General features: G+C 43.1%; 1 long non-coding RNA gene across 1 annotated transcript in view; it reads left to right on the top strand.

Moving 5' to 3' along the window:
• Nucleotides 1-3,457: 3,457 nt before the first annotated feature.
• Nucleotides 3,458-9,964, top strand: part of LOC123378605 — an 85,749-nt gene continuing 79,242 nt past the window's right edge. The window contains exon 1 of the long non-coding RNA XR_006582670.1: nt 3,458-3,657. This is a non-coding gene — a long non-coding RNA (uncharacterized LOC123378605). The remainder of the gene's footprint in view (nt 3,658-9,964) is intronic.

The raw sequence follows: 9,964 nt of genomic DNA, 5'->3' as shown, positions 1-9,964 counted from the left end.
GAGCTTCACTGGAGGAAGGTTCAGGCTGTAGCTCTCAACAGTGTCTGTGCAGTGACCCAGTCAAGGTCAAAGTCCCTGCTGTTCCAATAAGGAAGAGTCATTCATTGTCTATGGCCCTTGATGGTTCTACCAGTTTCTCAGACATAAACTGTCCACTAGGTGTCAAGCCTCTGCTACAAAAGGGGTGTCTGATCCACAGTGAAATTTACAGTCACAAACACAACACACAAAAAAATAGAATTCTGACAATTTGACACAGATACACCCCCAAACTGCCACATAGAGGAAATTTCTCCCTAAAGTCTATAAGTTAGTGGCTGGCTCGTGGTTGAAACTTGAGGGTTTATTCTATCCCTTTTATACTTTTTCTCCCAATCCTGTTTCATGTAATTATGGATGTTCTCATTATCCACATACATCTTCAGTCTTTTCTGGAATCCTACTGAACCTTTGGCCTCATCGATATCTTCTGGCAATGAATTCCCTTTGGGCATTGCACAATCCTCACTGGAGACTGTGACAAAGGGTCCCCAGTTCTTTGCAAACAGGTCTTATTTCAGACCTGACAACCTTACTACATCAAACACGTCTTGCAGGTTATTTATCCATAAAGAGTAACATGTAAGGTATCTACAGAAAGCTTGTAACTTGTCAAGATTCATAAACATTGCAAGATGTATGTATGGGTAATATTTAACAATAATATAACTATACTGAACGTGTGCTTTATGGTCTTGGAGTAAAAGTTAGTCACCAGGCAATAATATGTCTTGCTGATGGCCCATTCAAGCAGGTGGCAATTGTCACCCTTCCCTGGTTAGCTAGTGATCTAATATAAGGCTCAGTTGCCTAGCCTTGCTCCACCCCATGCTATCATTGGAAAACCATCAGAGACAACTGCAAACAATCAAAACCATTTGGAGATTTAAAAAAAAGGAACATTACAACAGACATGGGATCACTCTGTCTTTGAATAAAGACAAAAGACTGTTTCAGTATAACATAGGGTGGGGAGAGATCTCCTGTGTCCGTTCACTGAGGAAACATCTTGTAGAGTGGGGGTGTTTTCAAGAAAGCTTGGATTCTGTTTTTTGTAAAGCCAGCCAGCTCTGCAACAGATTAAATGTTGAGGGGGAACCTACATTAGTAGATAGGAAAGGTAACTATTAATAAGTGTAGACCCTAGTTCATGTTTTATGATTTATTTAGTATCATTACCATTTGTTTCTATCACTCTCTCTTGTCTCTAGTTGAATCTCTATTCCTTCTGAAATTAACCCCTTTTTTATTGCAAGTGCTGTGTGTTATACAGGAGCAGTGATTTCAGGAAAAACTAGTAGACTGGGCTGCATTGCTCCTTTGGGGACAGAGGATCCAGGATTTCTGTGAGTAACCAATGACATGGGCTGAATAGCACAGGGGAATGCTTCCCCAGGGCATAAGAACATAACATAAGAACGGCCATACTGGGTCTGACCAGAATACTATCTTCTGACAGTGCCAATCACAGGTGTCCCAGAGGGAATGAACAGAACAAGTAATCATCAAGTGATCCATCCCCTGTCGCCCATTCCCAGCTTCTGGCAAACAGCGGCTAGGGACACCATTCCTGCCCATCCTGACTAATAGCCATTGATGGACCTATCCTCCATGAACTTATCTGGTTCTTTTTTTAATCTTGTTATAGGCTTGGCCTTCACAACATCCTGTGGCAAAGAGTTCCACAGACTGTGTGTTGTGTGAAAAAATACTTCCTTTTCTTTGTTTTAAACCTGATGCCTATTAATTTCATTTGGTGACCCCTAGTTCTTGTGTTATGAGAAGGAGTAAATAACACTTCCTTATTTACTTTCTCCACACCAGTCATGATTTTATAGACCTCAATCATATGCCCCCTTAGTCATCTTTTTTCCAAGCTGAAAAGTCCCAGTTTTATTAATCTTTCTTCATACGGAAGCCATTCCATATCCCTAATCATTTTTGTTGCCCTTTTCTGAACCTTTTCCAATTCCAGTATATCTTTTTTGAGATGGGGCGACCACATCTGCATGCAGTATTCAAGATGTGGGCATACTATGGATTTATATGGACTCAGGGACTGGGGTTCACCTATTGTTAACCTTTTAGACAAAGACAAGGCTGGCATAGACCAGAAGAGAGCACTTGAGTTGCTAACAAATTGATGGTGTTAGGGACCATGGGCAAGGCTACCTCTTTCTAGAGGCGGGGGTAACAATATGAATCCAAGTCCTGGGTATACTGACCATCACTAGCTAACCATCACTGTTATTACAACCCATCTACATTTGGTATAATCTACAGAATAATCGACTTGTGCTTCACTACCTCTTCCAGATCATGGATAAAGCGTTTAAATAAAACCAGCCCAACCCTAGTCTCTGCAGCACAGTATGAGACATCTCCCCCACCTCAAAATATTGCTGTTTATATTATCATTTATTTATGTTCCTTTAGTCATATTTCAGCCCAGGTGACAGGGCACACATCAAGCTCATTTGAATTAATTTTTCAATAATGATTTTCTGAAGCACTGTGTTGAATATTTACTGAGCTATGTATTGAAGTTACTACATTCCTTACAGGTACTGTATACAACTACACAAAATAAAACATTTTAAGTAACAAACAACTCCTTTTTCCCAACATCTAGATGGTCGTTCTCTATTTCTAGGCTGAATTCCAATTATTTGGGGAAATTTCTTCTCAGGGCAAGAAGTGTTGCCTGAAGCAATAAAAAAACATGGAAATAAGGCCAAGACTGATACGATCTCTACATCGCCTAGAGGCAGGATATATTAAATTTCTTTGTAAAGCAATGCAATTTCTACAACTTTTTTTATATAAATCTTTTCAAGAACTTATATGCCTACTTTCAACTGATCATATTTACCAGCATCTAACAGTATGGGGTTACATTTGGGTTAGCTAAAAATCATTCTAATTGGAAATGACATTAATAAAGATGTGAAAATCTTTCACAGAGAGTGTATTCCTTAGAATTTTGTTCCACACAACTTCATAAATAATATTACACAATTGAATGTTACATTTCCATTGGTCCATAAATTGTAGGAGTGAGGTCTGTCTTCTAAATTTGGAGACACAGTCAGGCTAGGTCAAGCCTAATAAGTTTTTAAATTCCATTTTTGCTCTGGTTTTAAAATAAAAATGCTGATAAAAAAGTGGATGGTTTATAACTTCTCCCAGACTGGTGATTATTATCCCTTAATCTTCCAGTTACAGATAAACCAAGCATGGAATGTCCAGTTTTGACAATATACCCTAGCAAAGAGAATCTGTTGAATCAGACATACCTTGTAGCTAATACTAATTTAGAATATAAATCTTTGTGACAGACAATTGTGACATCATCCTCCCCAGAGCTTCATTCCATGGAACTGGAGTTTAAAGATAATGAAATGGTTTGTGGCTCAACAACTCTATTACGGTCTATGGAGGAAGGAGCAGCATGCTGTAGCTTGAGAGCATTATGAGCATTCTCAGTCTAGCGCAGCAATTGTAGCTAACGAGCACATTATTTTGGCCCCCATGTAGAATAGGTATTTCAGAGCACTGCTTGATATTCTGCCTGCCTCAGATTTTCTCTCTGAATTCACCCTTCTTGGCAGCAATACAGTAAGTTGCAGATGGGTTTGTTTTGTGAGCTATTTCTTTATTTTTCTTCCATTTGCTTGTGATGCCTGAACATTAATTATGCAAGTGGTTTCACAGAAAAGCCCTGCGTACTAACACTGAAATGTCAATTGAATATGCTCTCGTTAACATTTATGAAATAAATGTGGTGAGCAACTCAGAGTATGGATGTATTTGCGCCGGGGAGGGGGTGGAGGAGGATTATCAACAGGGGAAAAGAGCTAGAGGGGAGCATACTGTTGTTTTCCTAAAAAGTGTATCTAGGCAGAAAGTATGCATTGCAGGTATTTGTTCCATCTTTCATTACGTTGTTAACGGCACAAGAGGAGACTTTCAGCCTTTGTAACAAACAAACAAAAAGTCAGCCTGTAAAACATGCCTTACAGCACTGGTGGGCCACCTGCGGCCCATAGGCTGCCTGCAGAGGGTCAGGGTAACCTACTGGCCGGCCACCAGACCATTTGTTTACATTATCACGACTGCCTGAAGCTCCCAGTGGCCAGCATTTGCTGTTCCCAGCCAGGCCTGTGCCACTTCCCACAGCTCCCATTGACTGGGAATGGTGAACCACGGCCACTGGGAACTGTGGGCAGCAGTGAAAATGTAAAGAAACAGTCCGGCAGCCCGCCAGCAGATTACCCTGACGGGCCACGTGTGGCCTGTGGGCTGCAGGTTGCCCACCATTGCCTTACAGTGAGAGACTAAAGAAGTTCTATTACAGCAGAGCACACAGAGAGAAATCATCCAGAGCGGAGATCATCACACCAGGGTCTGAAGTGTTCACGAGTTACTCCAATAAAGTGCAGGCCACCCACTAGCCCTTTGGGTGAAATCAAAGGACAAAGTTATTAGCCGAAGAGTCTGGTTCTCCAGTTAGGTGCGTACCAAACAGTCCTAAGAGTCATGTGCCAAATAGATTACACTGCACATGTGCAGAGAAAGAAGGTAACTATACATTACAGGACCTGAACAGCTCAAGGATTCCTGTTCCAGCCATCAAAACTTCACCTGTACCCAGCCACTGAGAGTTCAAATCCAGTCTTAGGTAGACATTGGAAAGAAAAACAAGGAGACATGGCTTCAATCTGCTTCAGTCAAAAGTTTTAGGCTTTTTTTGGGGTGGGCATATAATCTGCATACAGTAGACTATTCAGAAGGCACTGAAACTATTTTTGAAATGAAAGTAAATTGCACATGCAAGTGCTTGCTGGAAAGGAAGGGTAATTAGCAGGTGGAAAAGTAGGTGGGAATAGGTGGAGAGAGGCCTCAGGTGCAGCAAGGGGAGGGGCAATTATGGGGAGGGATATAAATGGTGATGGGTGGGTCAGATCAGATGATGGGGAGGAGTGGAGGCTGGGAGGGGATGGGACTCTGGAAGGAGGGCAGGGTGAGTGACAGTGGGGACCAGGGGAGAATAGGAGCAGGGGCACCTGGCATCCTCATATTCCCCTCCCATGTGCCAGGATCTGGGAGGCCTCATCCATCTACAAGGGGTCTAACCCCTCCTCATGTGAACCAGGTTCTGGGGGAACTTGTTCTTTGGCAGAATGCACATCCCTTACCCCCTTTTTCTGCCTCCCACTCCCATGAGAGCCACCATCTGGAGAAGTGAAACTGAGAACAGAATTATTAAGAGCATGCACTGAGAACCCTCTGCCGATAAAGGTGGGGAGCTGAGAACAGGCATACTCGATGCATATCACAGGCTCTCCAGCACGGGGGAGAGGAGAAGGGAACACTCGCTGCCATGAATGGAGCAGTTCACATATCTCAGAGCTATTGTGTCAAGCTGTATTCCGCTCCACGGGATGTTCCCATTTAGCTGAGAACAGAGGCGGCTCTAGGTATTTTGCCGCCCCAAGTATGGCAGGCAGGCTGCCTTCGGCGGCTTGCCTGCGGGAGGTCCCCGGTCCCGCGGATTAGGCGGCAGCCTGTGGGAGGTCCGCCGAAGCTGCGAGACCAGTGGACCCTCCGCAGGCATGCCGCCGAAGGCAACCTGCCTGCCGCCCTCGCGGCGACCGGCAGAGCGCCCCCCCATGGCTTGCCTCCCCACGCACGCGCTTGGCGTGCTAGTGCCTGGAGCCGCCCCTAGCTGAGAATATCTCATCGAGATGAATGGGCCATTTCACATTTCGCTGAGACTCCTATGCTGTAAAACCACTTCCTTCCATCCGCTATCCTTCCTAAAAAGTCCCCCTTTTGACACTGTGGTTGTTATGGTCTGCCAGGTCCACTTTTTTTAAGATGTAGACAAGCTTGCAGTTTAAAATTTGACTGTTAAGTGCTCTAAAATCTGTACAATGACTCAGATTGCCTTGAAATTTGGTTTGCCTCATGGGGGCACTGGGTAGGTTTAGTGAGCCAAATGTGGGGTCATTTGACCAAGGATTTCCCAAGATATAACACCTTCCCTCCCCAAAAAGCCTAGTATTTTATTACATTCAAAGGTTCTACTAACTATTTTTATGCACGTCTTCTGAAATGCTAATAGCTTAATGGGATGGGAAGAGAAGGTGAGCTGGCAAGAGGGCTTTATATTGCAGGCAGTTGCAGGGGAAAGGAGTCAGTCATCGGTCTTATCACACATTTTTAAAGGTCTTACAAACACCAGATAACAGAACTGTAAAGTTCTTGGGACATAGCCCATGTCTGAGATTTCTCTCACCAGCCCTGCTAGCAACTATACATTCCAAACATTTTAAAACAGGATTATCCCAATTCCATTATAAAAAAAGTTGTACAGAGGAGTCACTTGGGTATCACATAACAACTATGTGGTCTAGTAGAGTGAACAGTAGACTGGGACTTAGAAAACCCGGGCTCTAGTCCCAGATCTACCACTGGTCTGTGGGATGACTTTGACCAAGTCACTTGACCTCTCTGTTTCTGAGTTTACCCATCTGTATAGTGGGGATAATGATGTTTCCATTACCTGGCCACATTAGCGTCTGAGCTGCATATCTACATGATAATTACAACTGCCTACATGCATCCGATGAAGTGGGTATTCACCCATGAAAGCTCATGCTCCAATATGTCTGTTAGTCTATAAGGTGCCACAGGACTCTTTGCTGCTTTTACAGATCCAGACTAATACGGCTACCCCTCTGATAACTGCCTACATGACCACTAACTCCTACCAACATGATTTCTCTTTCTGTTAAAAAAAACCCTAGGAAATCCGATGCCAAAAAACTTTGTTAATGCAGAGTTACAGTTGCCCAATGGTATCCCGTGCCCTTCTATAGAATGCCAACATAAGCAAAACTCAAATTTGTGAAAACAAGGAAACACCAAGTTCAGCTACATGCCCATGCAACCTAGAAGACTCTGCTCTTTTTGAGCAATGCCCCAACACACCCATAAAACATACTTGCATTTTGCCTTTGCATGTATTGAACAAGAGCTACCTGCACCTGCTTTGCACTCAAACACTTAGCCTACAGCACAGCAAGAACACCACATCTGCTACATTTTACAACCCCTTCAACCCCTTTTACAAACCCTTCATTCCTATGCACATGTTGCTATCTAATACTATACTTTCATTATAGTCCATTAAACTCACAGACCACACTCATCTCCACCTAACTGCTGACAATCCTGATGGCAAGAAGACCCCTCTGACCTGCGAGTGATACAACCTGCACAATGCAACACTGAAATGAGGGATACTGACTCTCTCAAGGCACACGTGCATCTCTTTCCTTTGATCACACAAAGAGAGGTCAGGGAGAGGGGCTCGTATACACCCCCAAAAGGACCATAGCCCCCCAGATTGCCTCACATCACAGTCACAGCTCTTCCAAACTTCTAGAATTTATTCATCCACTATTCAATACAGCTAATGCAATCAATACATTCGATTCAGCGAATGCAACTGGAGGGCATGCAGATAATTCCCAGTGGCTGTTGTCACCTCCAGAGGAGCGGTATTACGTCTGCTTCCATGTGTACCGTAACTCTGTATTTCCTGGTTTTCGCGAGTTTGAGTTTTGATTACCTTGACATTCTGAAAGGGACTGAGATATTACGTCCCTGCCCCTGGGCAACCTCAACTCTCTGTTAATGCAGTTTTTTGCTAGTTAATTTATTTAGTTTATCAAAGAGGTGACTTGATCATAGTCTATAATTCTCTAAAAAGGGAAAAGTTATATGATACTAGAGGGTTCTTTAAGTTGGCCAACAAAAGTATAATAAGGTTCAATAGCTGGAAGTTAAAGTCAGCAAAATTCAAAGTGGAAATAAGTGGTGGGAAGCAACTATTGGTACAGCTTATAAAGGCATGTGATATTGTATTAACTGTGTTGTAATAAATGGACCCAGAGAACCAAAGGTGTTAACATGACTCCATAATTGTACAACATTAACAAGTGTGAGACTCCAAAGTACAGAGGCCTCAGCTTCCTCAATACCATGGCAAACACCATGAAACATCTTTTTAACCTTGTATTAAAGATACAGAAAAGAACAACATCAACGACAACAACGAACAGTTAGAGCACTTGAAATATAAAATATTAAATAAGGCTTTCATGTTAATAATATCCTTTATTCTCCTTTCCCCTTAAATTGTAAAGAGATTTTATAAGGAAAAAAAATTGTTTGACAGTCTTTTAGATGGTATTAAAGATAGTAATAACCTTCCTTTTGGTGGAAAAGAAAATTAGTTGAGATGGGCTGGCGCTGTTATTGCTAAAGTTTGATCCCATTTCCTAGAAGCCAAAACAAGACAAACACACATGAACAAGGAGAGAAAAGAACAGGAAAGATAGAAAATACAGAAAGATGTGGACTTTCACTTGTAACCTTACTGCAGGAAAAACACGGCCATGGCACACACTTTTATCAGTCACTCCCAGACCTGACAAACTTGTACCAGCATTGGGCTGTTTAGGGCATTGCTTTTAGCTGCCTCTTTCTCGTCACAGGCTTACAACAGTGTTGCAAAATATACAGTCTTGGCCAGCTGAGCCAGATTTTTATTAGACAGAAGGAAATAACGAGAAGGATAGGAAAGAGAAGGAATAAGATGGTGAAGGAAAAGGAAATATGGGGGGAAAGGAAGAGAACCACAGTGTCACATCCCAGAGGGTGTTTTGGATTTAGCCATAACCAGGGCAAAGTGGCAAAGTCATCTGAGTCCCTGTTTCTAGCCCAGTTTGGTCAGGACATCTCTCAGGATCAGGACAATGAAGGCCTAATAGTGTTATGGTGGTTCCCTGGGTCCCAGTAGACAGTAGAAGCAGCAGACATGATCTTGAAGCTCATTCCTTCTGGTTCAGCCATCTCCCAGCCAGCAGTGGCTGTCAGGCAGCTCTTAATTCCCCCGCCCCCGCCAGTCTTTTTTAAGGACCCCCAAAAGGCATTGCTGGGTGGAATAGCCTATCCTCTCATTATTTTCTCCAACAATTAGGTCTAACTTTTGACCAACAATTTTGGTCTATTGATTTCTGGACTGACGCTTCTCTTGTTTACCAGGCCTGATCTTTTCACAGTCCTTAAATTATATCTTGTAGGTCTTTTTGTTTGGATTAACGAAGTCTTTCTGTCTCCCTTTTGAACCCCTTTCCATCAACATTTATTGTTATAGGTTATTGTGACATTTTATGACTTTACTCACTTCTCACATTTAAGCTCACAATAAATTTGTAAGCCCATATGATGGGATGTCATCCCACACAAGCACTGAGTGGGTTAATGTGGGTCAGGAAGGACTAATTAAACTTAGATGGTGCACCTGGAGGGGAACCAATGTGTGATGCTGACAGATCAGGTGCCAGCTCATAACAAGGCCCCTAGATCTCATTGAACACTGACAAATACAGTCTGGCTCACCTGTGTGTTAGTATTGTTAAAACAGATATCAGTGTGACAGGTTCCCTCCAGGGTAACACCTGGAACTGAGGTACCACTGAGCTGCCCTGACCCACCAGCCTAGGCTCCCTCTCACACTGTGCTGCTGTGACAAGTTGCAAAGCTCGCCAACCTTGCTCTTTCACCCAATTTACCCTCTCAGGGCCAGTGTGGGGAGTACACCCCATCCCAGGGATCATCCATCACAAAGCAGTCTTGCCTGGGTGACAAGATAGACTGGAGACTCCATGTGAAGGTTGTTATAGTGCTTGAGGAGTTCACACTTGATACTTAGTTGGTGAAAACTAATTGTAGAACACACAACCAGCTGGGGTGACCTTGTTTGTTACAGTTTGCCCTGACAGGGGCACTCACTGTCATGAGCAACTCCAGACAGCTTGACACAGGGATTGATAAGGCCTAATGGCCATGA

The sequence above is a fragment of the Mauremys mutica genome, chromosome 1 (genome assembly GCF_020497125.1).
Source record: "Mauremys mutica isolate MM-2020 ecotype Southern chromosome 1, ASM2049712v1, whole genome shotgun sequence".
In the NCBI taxonomy this organism is placed as follows: Eukaryota; Metazoa; Chordata; order Testudines; family Geoemydidae; genus Mauremys; species Mauremys mutica.
Note: the sequence above shows the minus strand (reverse complement) of the source record. Positions and strands in the feature narration are given on the sequence as shown.